Source organism: Sarcophilus harrisii, chromosome 1 (assembly GCF_902635505.1).
Source record: "Sarcophilus harrisii chromosome 1, mSarHar1.11, whole genome shotgun sequence".
NCBI lineage: Eukaryota > Metazoa > Chordata > Mammalia > Dasyuromorphia > Dasyuridae > Sarcophilus > Sarcophilus harrisii.
Window position 1 is genome coordinate 305,221,281 of NC_045426.1, and position 15,079 is coordinate 305,236,359.

At 35.1% G+C, this 15,079-nt stretch overlaps 1 protein-coding gene across 2 annotated transcripts in view; it reads left to right on the forward strand.

The window, feature by feature from the left end:
- Positions 1–15,079, forward strand: part of GRIN2A (glutamate ionotropic receptor NMDA type subunit 2A) — a 506,739-nt gene that overhangs the window by 230,204 nt on the left and 261,456 nt on the right. The window lies entirely within an intron of this gene.

Below are 15,079 nucleotides of genomic sequence, written 5' to 3' on the forward strand. Positions count from 1 at the left end.
TTATATTCTTGAGCAGGGAGAAAGTATGCAGACACTTATCATTGAATCATTGAGTGAACTATCTACATTGTTTACCTGTTCAACCACAGACAGCTTTCATTTACTTGATGCAAAGAAAAGAGACAGTAGCATTCAACATTTTCAATCTCCTGGGTCTAGCAAGAGACAGGCTGTTCATTTCAGATCACTCATTGTGGTGATATGGGAGCAATCCTAGTCAATCAGTTGCCTAGTATCCTGGAACTGGTTTCAACAATTAACTATTATCTAAAAGAATTGCTATAATTCTGGCCTTTCTAGTTCAAAAGGTGCTGCCTAGATGCCATGCTGAGAATCAGAGGTCCATAATTAGTCCACCATTTCTTATCAACAAGACCAAGGAGAAATCATTAAACTATAACATATAACTATGGAATTTATCTTGTTTTGTTTACTTGGGTATCTACACCGGTGCCTCTCTCAGTCCCATGGGACCAGTTAGTCAATTTTTGAGATTGAAATTTTTATTGCTTGTGGGTTTAAGCAGGTGACCTGTGTTTGGGGAGATAGAATTGGCATTGAGCTCAAGACTTTCCTAGATTGTATTTGGAATGCCACAGGGCATTCTCTACTTTTAGTATCTGTGAAATCCAGAACATCTCTAGTAAGCATTGCCTTTACTCACTGACTTCAAGAGAAGAAATTGCCTTTCTTGACTATAGCCTAAACTTCTTATAATAAAGTCCCTGCTAACTTAAGGTGCCTGCCTAGATGAACTGAACATGCAAAGCTTTTTGTCACTTCAAAATAAGAAATAATTCAAGCATATAATAGAAATTCTGACAAATTGGGATCTCTGGCTTTGGCTGATGGTTGTTTTCTTGATGTAGCTCTTTCTGATGGGTTTGACCTTGATAGGATAGATGTCTATGCATTTTTTTGATACTCACCCTATTCTCTCCAAACAAACACATTTTCACTCTCATGGTTATTACGTAGAAAGTTAGTGATAAACACTTTTAAATGATTGTGTTACATGTTATTTGTAAGTTATACACAGTATCATATAGAGATTCTGCTAAAGACTGGAGTGCCTTGGATATAGGGAGAAGGCTTAGGCAATGAAGGAAATTAAAAAAAAATACTATACACCAAGAGATCCCATGGCTGAAAATATTGTAAGCATCCAGAGGGGATATACTGAGAGCAATCAAGAGGAGATAGACATCCAAGAATCCAGAGAAGGATTGCAGGAAAATTAATTATTATTTCTATTATTTCTTTTGAAGTGTATGTGTGGCAAGTGGGAGGATTTTTCCACTTAGAGCTTTTAAACACGGATCTCTCTCTCTGTTGTGACGAGAGAGTCCCTATAGTGCTATTCTAACACTTGCTGATTATTGAGCTATACTTGGTCAGTAGTAGAGAGGGCATTTGGTTCTGGTTGGGTTTCATTTAATAATGTTTTTTCATAGATTATGTTTTCAGTTATCTTTCTAAATAACATTTTTTATGGGGGATGGTGGTAAGAGAATTTCCAGCGTTCTGGTAAGAAGGAAAAAAATATATAGCTTAGGGGATCAAAAAATTGAATTTTTTGATACTTTATACATTTGTTTTTACCAGCAGAACTAGAGAAATGAGAATAGAAAACTGGAAGTAGCTTTATAATTTTTGTTTATTTATTTTATTTTGTTTATACTGGAGGATGTGGTATAGATTTGTAGTTCTGTCTATATAGGGAATTTTCAGTCATGTAACTCTTTTTCCCTCATGGAGTTCAATATATACTCTGCAATTTACAGCTTTAAAGAATTGCCTGAACCCACATAAGTCATCAGCATTCTTATATATCACTAACAAAATCCAACAGTCAGAGTTACAAAGAGAAATTCCATTTAAAGTAACTACTGATAATATAAAATATTTAGGAATCTATCTGCCAAGGGAAAATCAGAAACTTTATGAGCAAAATTACAGACCACTTTTAACACAAATTAAGTCTGATCTAACCAATTGGAAAATATTAAATGCTCTTGGATAGGGCGAGAAATATAATAAAGATGACAATATTACCTAAACTAATCTATTTATTTAGCGCTATACCAATCAGACTCCCAAAAACTATTTTAATGACCTAGAAAAATAACAACAAAGTTCATATGGAAAACAAAAGGTCAAGAATTTCAAGGGAATTAATGAAAAAAATCAAATGATGGTAGGTTAGCTGTACCAGATCTAAAACTATACTATAGAGCAGCAGTTACCAAAACTATTTGGTATTGGCTAAGGAATAGATTAGTTGATCAGTGGAATAGATTAGTTCAAGGGATAAAACAGTCAACAAATATAGCAACCTAGTCTTTGAAAACCCAAAGATCCCAGCTTTTGGGATAAGAACTTACTGTTTGATAAAAATTGCTGGGAAAATTGGAAACTAATATGGCAGAAACTAGGCATTGATCCATACTTAACACGTACACCAAGATAAGGTCAAAATGGGTTCATGACCTAGGCATAAAGAATGAAATTATTAATAAATTAGAGGAACATAGGATAGTTTACCTCTCAGACCTGTGGAAGGGGAAGGTTTTTATGACCAAAGCAGAACTAGAGATCATTACTGATCACAAATAGAAAATTTCGATTATACCAAACTGAAAAGTTTTTGTACAAACAAAACTAATGCAGACAAGATTAGAAGGGAAGCAATAAACTGGGAAAATATTTTTACAGTCAAAGGTTCTGATAAAGGCCTCATTTCCAAAATATATAGAGAATTAACTCTAATTTATAAAAAATCAAGCCATTCTCCAATTGAAAAATGGTCAAAGGATATGAACAGACAATTCTCAGATGAAGAAACTGAAACTATTTCTAGTCATATGAAAAGATGCTCCAAGTCATTATTAATCAGAGAAATGCAAATTAAGACAACTCTAAGATACCACTACACACCTGTCAGATTGGCTAAGATGACAGGAAAAAATAATGATGATTGTTGGAGGGATGTGGGAAAACTGGGACATTGATGCATTGTTGGTGGAGTTGTGAACGAATCCAACCATTTTGGAGAGTAGTTTGGAACTATGCTCAAAAAGTTATCAAACTGTGCATACCCTTTGATCCAGCAGTGTTACTACTGGGATTATATCCCAAAGAGATTATAAAGAAGGAAAGGGACCTGTATGTGCACGAATGTTTGTGGCAGCCCTTTTGTAGTGGCTAGAAACTGGAAACTGAATGGATGTCCATCAGTTGGAGAATGCTGAATAAATTGTGGTATATGAAAATTATGGAATATTACTGTTCTGTAAGAAATGACCAACAGGATGATTTCAGAAAGGCCTGGAAAGACTTACAGAACTGATGCTAAGTGAAATGAGCAGGACCAGGAGATCATTATATACTTCAACAACAATACTAGATGATGACCAGTCCTGATAGATCAGGCCATCCTCAGCAACGAGATCAACCAAATCATTTCTAATGGAGCAGTAATGAACTGAACTAGCTATACCCAGAAAAAGAACTCTGGGAGATGACTAAAACCATTACATTGAATTCCAGTCCCTATATTTATGCACACCTGCATCTTTGATTTCCTTCACAAGCTAATTGTACAATAATTCAGAGTCTGATTCTTTTTGTACAGCAAAATAATGTTGTGGTCATGTATACTTATTGTGTATCTAAGTTATATTTTAATATATTTAACATCTACTGGTCATCCTGCCATTTAGGGAGGGTGGGGTGGGGTAAGAGGTGAAAAATTGGAACAAGAGGTTTGGCAATTGTTAATGCTGTAAAGTTACCCATGTATATATCCTGTAAATTAAAGGCTATTAAATAAAAAAAATATAAAAAAAAATAAATAAAGAATTGCCTGGGTGTTTGCCTAAAAAGTTAAATGACTTGATCAAAGTCAAACAGTCAATATGATGCTGAGATAGTGAACTTCAGACTTCCAGAAGAGGTCTTTCCCTGACTTTGAATAGCTCTCCGAGGTTACTTTTCATTTACCCGGTATATCTTATATGTATATAGTTGCTTGCTTGTTGTCTCCCACATGTGAATGAGAACTCCTTGAGGGCAGGGCTATGGGTTTTGCCTTGTATACTATTGCCCAGTGCTTAGCACAGTGCCTGGCCCATAGTGAGTGCTTAATAAATAAATGCTTGCTGATTGAATGAATTCCCGCCATGGAAGCTATAGTTTCCTTTCAACTTTTAAAATTATTTAGTTGCTTTTTCCCCTCTTGAGGATTAATTGAAATATAAATGCCAAAGATCACATATTACCAATGTTTGATTTTCCATGTCCCTCTCAGACTGGCAATGTAAGTTTTGTGATATTGTTGTCACTTGTCCCATTCCCTTGATGGAGATATGAGAAGAATACTCTCTTGTTCATTTCAAATTACCCTCTTCTCCAGAAAAGGGCCTATACTAGATTAAACAGAATTCCATGATGATGCTTTCTTATTGGTGGACCTCTTTTTCCTACCCCATGAGAACTTTATTTAAAAGTGTAGTGGAAATGAATTGGAAAGATTACTTACTGACAGATTTGACATAACTCACTCTGGGCCCAATCCCTTGGGAGAAGTCTAGTTGGATTTTTGAGTACCAGCCTAAGGCAATTAATTTTCTCTTTTAATATTTATGATAATGGAAAAGGAACAGATTTTTTTTGTGTCCGTTTGCTTTTATTTAAAACTCTATTTTAGGATTCTCCCAAGTCTAAGGGCAAGAATATGGGTGAGAACATAGAGATGGGTATGAAGACATTGACAAGGCAATCCTATTATTATGGATCTGCCTAGACTGAGAAAAAAGAGGTAATTTGCACAGTAGAATTGATGGTAGACTTGGAGTCAGGAAGATGTGGGTTCAAATTTTGTCTCAAACACTATGTATAGGTTAGGACAAGTCACTTAACCTCTTTTAATTTCCTCATTTCTAAAATGGGGATAATAATAGCACGTACCTCACAGTTTAGTTGTGAGGATCAAATGAAATGATGGGTGCACAAAGCTTTAAAAGCCATACTATACAAATACTATACTATACAAATTTTAGCTCTTATTATTGTCAAATGAGATAATATATGTAAAACCTTTTGTAAACCTTAAAGCTCTATAGACATTTATATTCCCTATTACTAGACTAGGTCTGTAATTCTCTTCAATGTTTCCTTAGGTGAATCATTAAGATGGAAATAATAATCTTGACACAAATCCCCCGGTAGTTTATTGTTCCTAACCATAAACATCTTTTTATTTTCCCTTTTCATTTTTCTGTTTCCTTGTTTTATTTCTCGTCTTCTTTTATTATCTTCTTTCCCCTAACTCTCCCTGTATTTGATTTTTTTTCTTTCCCATTTGCAATCATAATATTTTGAGTTGTGATCTTAAAGGTCTTCTGTTGTAATTTTAGAGGAAAAACAATGAAATCAATAAGGGAAATTACCTTACTTTTATTAAGATAATATAGCTAGAAAAAGAAAAGTGTCAACTCTGAGAAATAGTTAAATTGTGGTACATAAATATTGTGGAATACTACTGTGCTATAAAAAAGATAAAAAAGCATACACATATAAGCATACAATGTGAAGAATTCAGAGAAACATGGTAGAATCTATATGAATTGATTCAGAGGAAAACAATTTAACAATGAAAATAGAAAGAAAAAAAACTCCACAAACCCAAATTCTGTGCCATTATTATAAACAAGCTCATTCCTGAACTGCACGCGGCACGCGGCACGCGCACGCACACACACACACACACACACACACACACAAACACACACACAAATACACAAACTCATGTCCACTTTTCTTCCTTCTTTGGGGACAAATTGGGGATCTGGAATATTTGTATATATAATCAGTTGTGGTTGATTTAACAGTTTTGTTAATCTGCTCATCTTTTCTTTTTTCTTTTTTTCTGTTGTTACAAAAGATGATTTTCTGAGTAAAAGGTTGTGAGAGAATTATTAAAAATTCAAGGTAATATGAAAACAAAAGCTGTGTAATTTTTTTAAGTTTAAAAAGGAGGATCAAAATATAAATCAAAACCTTGTCCTTCCTAGTCTCAAGTCTAATAGTAGCAACTACAAGAAATTTGTTAGCATTCAGAGCTCAAGAGATTATGGACTCCTTGCCCACACTTAAACTTCTGGAAAATTAGGAATTCAAAGAATTGCTTAAAAAGAGAAGGTGGGTGAATAAGGATTTAGGGACTTAAGGAAGCCAACATTTCAGGCACATGGTAAAGGTTGGAAAGAAGAGATGTGATTACATGAAGTAGGCAGGCATTCTCCTATTCTGGGGACTTTCTTGGCAGTTGATCTAAACTCTTCCAGCCTGGCTGTTGCTGACAAATCTCAAGGTTTCAATTCTATCTCATGCTCTTATCTCTTTTTCTCTCCCTGCCATCTATATCTATTTTATCAGAGATGTATGAAACTGGATTTCCCATCCTTATGTTTATTTTTATGCTCATAATCCTGTCAGTTGGACCTTCATGTAAATGTCTCTGTGACCCTTTTCTGCATGCATCTAGTGAAACATAATTAATATAATAAATGCCAAAATGAATGAAACATTTCCATTGTGATGATTTGAGAGTCTTCATGATTTTAGTCTCTTGATCAGTGAAATTAAATTTTTGACTCATTCTTTTGGGGAATTTTGAAGCTGCTTCTCTCATCTTGAAAACAGATATGGAATCATGAAGTTGTCGAATTTCATAATCAAAGGAACATTAGATATTACCAAGGCAACCCTTTCCCCCCTTATTTTATCTGTTAGGAAATCAAAGAGAAGAAAGATAAAATAACAAGGCCATTTGGCATGTTGCTGTCAGAAAATTAGAACCCTGGAATTCCAAATCCTAGATCAATGCCCAATAGACCTAAACACAGACTTGAACATAAGGACTATTTCATTTTTTGTCTTTATATCTTTTACATCTAAGTGCAATGCCTGATGCTTGATGGGATAGTCAGCACTTAGTAATTGCTTGTGGAATTAAATTGCATTTCTCTTTAAAGCTTCTTGCCTTTCTTTCCAGTATCATCACCATCACCATCATCATCATCATCATCATCGTCATCATCATCATCATCATAGTCATCATCATCATCAGTGAGTATCTGTAGAAACTCTGAAAATTGGAACATGACTTTAGTTATGGTTTGTTTGGATGATTTAGGAGCATTCTCTCATTCATCTATCCATCAAATAAGTACTTCATTGTGCAAAGTACTGGGGATGGTACAAAGTTTAGTGAGTTCTGTTTATCCCTGCCCTTGTAATCAACATGTGCTATGTGTCATGCACTCTAGAATTTGAAGACAAAAAAGTCCCTGACTTCAAGGTAAGACATTTAGAAAGTGCTTACTGATTTGCAAAACATTTTACGTATGTCATCTCATTTGATTTTCTCAGTAACCCTTGATGTTTATGTTACTATCTTTATTTTAAAGATGACAAAACTGAGGCTGGGAAATTTAAGTGACCTGTTGTTGTCACACTGCTACTAAGTCTCTGAGGCAGTATTTGTAATTAGGTCTTTTTTACTCCAAGTGGAACACTCTATCCATTTTGCTAATTATCTGCATACATTATTACATACATGTATACCAGATAGATAAAAGGCATAAATTCTGTGCAAGATCTGAGATAAAAGGTTGTTACTGATGGAGGATCTAGGAAGATTTCATAGAGTAAGAGATGGCTTTGGGGATGGATTTTTAAAAAGAGGTAAGAATCCAACAGAGGGGAGATAAGATGTTGCAGGATAGCAAGTAGTGTAAGCACAGTTATGGAGATAGGAGAGAACAGGGCATATTTGTGACAGAGAGTAGTTCAGTTTCAAGGAATATAGTACACAAAGGAAATTTGTACCAGATAAGGCAAGGCAAGTAGGGTAGTTCCAGATTGTTGATGGAAATGAATGCAGGGCAAAGAAATTTGAATTTTTGAACAGAGGAGGGCCATGATTAGACTTAGGTATGATAAAAATATTTGTGGCAGTGGCAGGGTACAACATCTATTGAGAAATAGAAGCAAAAAAAAAAAAAAAAAAAAAAAAAAAAAAAAAAAAAAAAAAAAAAAAAAAGAGAAATAGAAGCCCAAAGGCACACTTTGATCATAAATGTACAGGGATACTAATTGGGGTCACAGAGGAATCTATTGACATATAACTCTTCTAAAAACAATGGTAGAGTTGATTTGATAATATTTTTAGATATTGAAGAGGAGAGTGGGTAGAAAGGGTCCATGCACCATGCGAAATCTGCTAGTAAGAAGGTTGAAAAGATAGATAGAAATATAAAGTAAATTAAAACCCAGTTTCTTAAGCTGTGGTTCATAACTCCACAGGGGATCTCATAACTGAATGTGGGGGTTGCAACATTATGATTTATTATCAGTAAATGTTTGATTTATATACCTATTTTATATACCTATATATCCAGGGTCATGTAAAAATTTCTTGGACCAAAAGGGATCATGAGTGGAAAAAGTATAAGAAGCCCCAAATTAAGGTATGGTTGGGGCTGCCTGAAAAAGGGTCAGTGGAAGCAGTCATTAATCAGAATAGCAGGGAAGATCTAAGCACAAGATGAAAGTTCAAGAGCTGAAAGGATTTAAATCTCCAGGGTATGGCTTTTGGTCCAGTGACAAGATTGTTGAGAAGATAGCAAGAGGAGAAAATTTATGTCATGGTTAATTGTGTAGTTGTTAAGTTACTACATTAGAAGATAAGTTCCTTGACGATAGGAGTTGTTTTCTTATTCTCTTTTTATCTCCAGCATTTAACACCATGCCTGATAAAAAGGAGGTGCTCAATTATTTATTTTTGTATTTCTAATGCCTAACACAATTCCTTGGCAAAGTAAAACAGAAGGTAACTGTCACTCTTGAGAGTGAATTCACCTTGATGCTGAGTGTTAGTATTAAAAAATATAAATAATGATAGGATATGACATATCAACTATATGATGAATCTTGTCCTCTCCAATTCAAAAATATTCATGATTTGGTCTGTAGATCACATAGGACATACATCTTTGCAAAGGTGCATTTATTTTTGTTTGCAATTGTAAATGTAAAAAAGATGTTTGTCGACTTGAACTGAATTGCATTTTCCATTGTGACTCAATATAGCAATTACAATAACAATTCCATTTTCTTTTCTTTTTTTTCTTTCTTTTGAAACCAAGTCTTATCTTGCCTAGACTGGAAGTACAGGGAACACTTGAAAGCATGTTCTAATAGCTCTGCTGCTGTTCGATTTTTACTTGACCAATCATCTTGGCTGTTTATTGATCTGTCTTGATTTGTTTTAAGTAATAATAATAATTTTAAAAATCAAAGAATCTTCCTCTTTACAGTATTTGAAAACCGAGGCCAACATTCCTACTGACTTGCCATCATTCACCCAAACTGGGGAATAAGAACATACTTAATTTCAAAACATAGAAATTTGTTTCTCTGCAGGTGAGTTCAGAACTCCATTAACTGAAAAATCTGCTTCTTAATAGATTGGATCTAGTCGTTATTCTCTCTCATTCTGCTTTTCATCTGAGAATCTTGAGGATGGTGATTTCTCTCATTGTGACATTTTCCTTTATTGCCTTGGATAGGAAAGGGATGACATGAGTACCAGCAATATGACCTATGTAACCTCACCAAATAACTACCCAGCAGTGGAGAAAGGGACTCTGCATTCTAATAAGTGAAAGTCCCTGGTCTGGACTCTTCTGCATGCTTCAGAGACTGAGGAAAATGGAGTTCGTACTGGAAGATTAAAAATGTTTCTTTAAGTAAGAGAGGAGGAAACTATCTCCTTTTGGAATGGATTTGTATTAAAACTTTGTATTTGTACCAGAAGAAAATATGATGAAGAAAAAATGATCACATTTGAGATAACACTCCATATGACAAAAACCTTCTTCCAGTCCTTCCCTAGCTCAAGAATGTTCAAAAAATATTAAAGCATTTGGTTTACAGATATGACGAGATGAATGCCTACTATTTATCAGCCAAATGTAAATCTTTTGATGCAGAATGGGATTAAATGAATACGTCTGAATTCAGAAGAGGTAGAGGAGATAAAATAGACATTTCTGCTTCTGCATAACCTGAGTTGATCTCGATTTTAGATAATAGATTTGGGGCTGAAATTGGCCTTAGAGGTCATTAAATGCAGCACTCCTCATTTTACAGAAAAAAACTAAAATGAAAAGATTTTAAGTGACTTACTCAGGGTCACATAGCTAGCAAGTATCAGGTAGTATTCCAACCCTGGTTTTCCTTTAAGCCCCTTTCAAGTACTATATACATTACTGTGTTCCTTTCTGCACCTGAAGAGACATAGACTTTTGCCACAGACTTTTCAGATAAGACTGAATAAGTCTCAGTTTCCTCAAAAAACAAAGAAAAAAAGGAGAATAATTCCTATCTCCCATGGGGACATTTGGTAGTGGCCAAGATCAAAGAACTCAGAGCTCTTAAGAAAACAGTAGTTATTTAAAAAGACAAGGTTTTATTACTGTTATTCACGTGAGGAAAGTATAGTCTAGCAAAGCAAAACTGAAAAGGAAGGCAGCATTTTGGCCCAAGAAAGGTTTGTCACACTCTACATTTATGTACTAATATAATTGCTCTACATAAAGTTGTCTCACTATTTCAGATTCGCTTGGTGCCAACATTTTCCTTCGCATTGTGTTTGAGATTGCTAATTTGATACTTCTCTAGACTGATTTATTAGACCTGGAAATTGCAAAGTGAATAGAATGTATGAAAAGAACAACAATTTATAATCTGCCCCATCAGCAGTCAGAGCAACATCCACAGTAAATGAGTTAGCTGATCCTGTTTCCTCCCATTGGCTGGTGAAGCTGAAGCAGGGCGAATTATTTTAGCAACAAATGCCTTCTCCTCAACTTCAGGGCCTGGAAAACATATTGACCTGTTTCTTAACTTTGTCAGTGGAAAGAAATAGGACAAACATACTGCAGCCAAGTGACTGAGAATTAGGCTCTCTCTTTTCTGCTGAGCCTGCACAATCTATTTGCTGTTATCTGCACATGGAAACAAGTATTCCAGCAGGATCTAGAAGCTGAGATCTCTTCCCCTTTGTCAATATCCATTCTAATTGCTAAGGAGCTCAGTGTGAGTGGACTGCAAGCTCAATTTGAGCCAAGAGTGTGATGTGGAAGGCAAGAAGGCTAATATGACTGTGGGCTGCATTAAGAGAGACAAAGTTGGCAGAATTAGGAAATGACAGTGCTCTGTACTTTTCTCTTGGTTAGAGCACTTCTATAATATTGTGTTCAGTATGGGGCACCTCATTTTAAGAAGAAAGGCAATTATAACCTGGAGATCATCCAGAGCAGGGCAAGTGAGAGAAGCACTTTATGCCATATGAAAGTTAACTGAAAGGACTTTAACCTGAAAAAGAGAAGATTCAATTAGTAAATCATCAAACTGTTATTGAAGACTTATGTTCCAGGATGTGTTCAAAGAATAAAACAATTTCTATGTCCCAAAACTTATATTCTAAAAAGGGAGTGTGTATATATATGGCATATGTGTGTATATATATATATATATATATATATATATATAGCATAAATTTATATTAAATAATTAGAAGGTTGTTAAATGCAAGGTCATTTGGAGGGAAGACACTTGTAGTTTGGCGAGGATTAGAAAAACATTCATTCAGAAAATGGCTCTTGAGCTGTGTCTTAAAGGTAGAGGCCAGACTCAATGAAATAGAGGTAAGGAGGCAGTGTATTCTTCTCATGGATGGGAAAAGTGTTTTCAGGTATTTTAAGGATGGTCAAGTTGAAGAATGATGAAGAGCTGGAAGAAACTTCTTGTTGTTCAGTCATGTCCAACTCTTTGTGACCCCATGGACCATACCACACCAGAGCCTTTTGTCTTTCACTATCTCTTGAAGTCTGTTCAAGTTTATAATTATTTTATATATAAGAAAACTAAGGTCTTAAGGGGTTAAGTGATTGGCTAACATCATACAGAAAGTAGAACTAGTAGAAATGATCAGAATTAGCAAATTAAATCCAATTCAACAAGCATTCATCCATAAATTCATCTATTGATTGGAAGGAAACTGGGGTCAAGTGACTTGTCCAGGATCACACTGCTAGTAAGTATCTGAGATTAGGTTTGAACTCAAGTCCTATTGACTCCATCTTTCTGTGCCACCTATCTTCCTTTCAACAAGCATTTATTAAGTATCTCTCATGTTCCAGGAGCTGAGGACACAAAAATCACAAAGAATTGGAGGAGATATTATTGATTATCTGGTTTGGTCACCAAATAAGAAGGATCCCCATTCCTTCATACATGACAAGTGGTTGTCTGACTTCTTGAAATTTTCTATGGAGGGAAACTTTCACTCAACCCTTACAGCCCTGAAGCAATTCATTACATTTTTGGACATTTCCAGTTCTTGGAAGTTTAACCTGATATAAAGTCTAAATATTCTTCTTTGCAATTCCTATCCGTTGTTCCTGCTTTTGTCCTTTGGGGACAAAGCAAATCATTTAATCTTTCCTCTACATGACAGCCTTTCAAATGTTTGAAGTCACTAATCATGTCCCTTCTTGTGTGTTTTTATTCCAAAGACTAAACATCTTTAATTGCTTCAACCAATTTCCTATGTCATGAACTCAAGGTCCTTTATCAGTAAATTTGCTTCTGTAGTAAAAAAAAAAAGTTTGCAGAGGCAATTTAGGCCCAAGAGACTATGATCTTCTAGGTAATCTTTCATTTTGGTCTTTGTATCTACAAACCAAGCACAATGCCTGGGGTGTAACAGATAGTGCTAGCAAATAGTAAAAATAATAAATTAATAAATTGCTTGATGAATTTTATTGATGACATAAAAAATTTTCCCGTGGTTTTGAGCCATCCAACTATCTACTTGGAAGCTCTGTGCTATTACCCAAAATGACATCAAAAAAATCGTAGCTTTTTCCACATCAAGTCAACTAGGCCTAATAATAGTAGCATTAGGCCTAAACCAGCCACACCTGGAATTCTTGCACATTTGTACACACGCCTTCTTTAAAGCAATGTTATTCCTATGCTCCGGCTCCATCATCCATAGCCTTAATGATGAACAAGATATTCGTAAAATAGGGGGGCTACTCATGCTTCTCCCAATCACATCCTCCACAATCATACTAGGTAGTCTAGCCCTTATAGGAACCCCCTTTTTAGCGGGGTTCTACTCAAAAGATGCAATCATTGAAGCCATAAACACATCACATGTAAACACCTGAGCCCTGTGCATAACACTCATTGCCACTATACTTACAGTCTTCTACAGCAAACAAGTAGTTCACTTTGCCCTCCTAAATGAACCACGATTCCTACCTCTTTCTCCAATAGCCGAAAACAACCCAAATATAACCAATCCTATTATACAACTAGCCCTCCGGAGTATCTTCACAGGCTTCCTCCTCACAACGAACATCTGTCCCACCACAATAATTCCCATAACAATACCCATCTTAACAAAAATCTCAGCCCTAATAGTAACTATTGCAGGCATCCTAATCTCAATCGAACTAAACATGCTAACTAACAAAATGCCAATCACACCTCTAATTTACCGATTTACAACATTTATTTCAATAAATGTATATATTATTCAATCTTTGAATGACCATCAGTTGGATAGATTGTAAATAGGTAACTACAAAGTTCCCTTCTGGATATCAAATTTTATTATTCTATAAATATAAGGTAGCATGACATTAAGTGCTAGATGAGAGGTCTAAACCATACATCCTCTAAGAGTTTAGAAGAGGAAGAGATTAATATAGGTTGGAATAGAAAACTATTCCAAAGTCTTGATGAGGAGAAAGGCTTGAAAAAAAAGTGAATTGTTGTCCAAATAAGGGACAAAAGATTGTCAAGACTTAATTATTTACTGCCCCGGGACTCTTTAGGATGAAGTCTTTGTACTTTTTCTGGTTTCAGTTTCCAGATTTAGAAAGTGATGTTTTCCCCCTTTTCATTTCAAGTATTTGTTGCCATCCCAAACAAATACATACATAATTATAAATTCTCCATTTACTAAAGACCAAATGACTAGAGTTCCATATGATTTTGACCAAAATAACAACATCCTTTCAATTTAATCTTCTGTTAAGGAGAGGCTGACTAATAAACTTTCCTTTCCAATTATAAGTGGAGATAAAAACGAGAAGGAGGAAATTGAATATCTCTGTTAGCCACAATATGGAGATGCACCCATAAAGAATTTGTTCCCACAGCTAGCTTTTATGTCATCAAAAGATGCATACTTAGTTGTTGAAATAGTAAATGATCTCCTAAAGTTGCATAAAACACAGTTGGCCAATACATTAAGAACTACATTCTATAGATTGGGTGACATCTTTAAGCTTATGCATAGATCTTTAAGCTCTAAGAAGCCATGACTTTATTTATGGGTGAAGTTGCTCTTGGAATGGCCTAGATTTCTACTGATTTGGATGCAGAATAAGGGGGGAAAGAGGGAAAGAATATAATTTTAGGGAAGTATAATATAAAAAACAGACTTGTCAAAAAGTGAATCATCTTGGCATCAGGAAAGGTGCTACTAACTTAGTGTATAGAAACAGATGAAAATCACTTGATCTAGAAAAACTTTCATCTCAAATGCTACAAATCAATCAATGTATCAACAAGTATTGATTAAGTCCCTGATTTGTGCCAAACACTGTCCTTGGTGCTGGGAATTCAAAATAAAAAAAATGATATTCCCTGTCTTCAAGGACCTCAAACTCTTATCAGGAAAGACAAAGTAAGTATATAAGCCTACAAAATAAATGTAAAATACTTATGAGGAATCATCAGCAATTAGAGGTTTAAGTAATGTCTCATGTAGAAGGTGGCATTTGAGATGAGATTAGGAGGAAACTTGTGATTTCAAAAAGCTTCTGTGAAAAGAGTGTGAGGAGCTGCCACTGCAAGGTCATGGAGATAGGAGATGAAGTATAAAAGGACTAGGAAATTACTAAGGTCCTTTACAACTCTGGCATTTTAC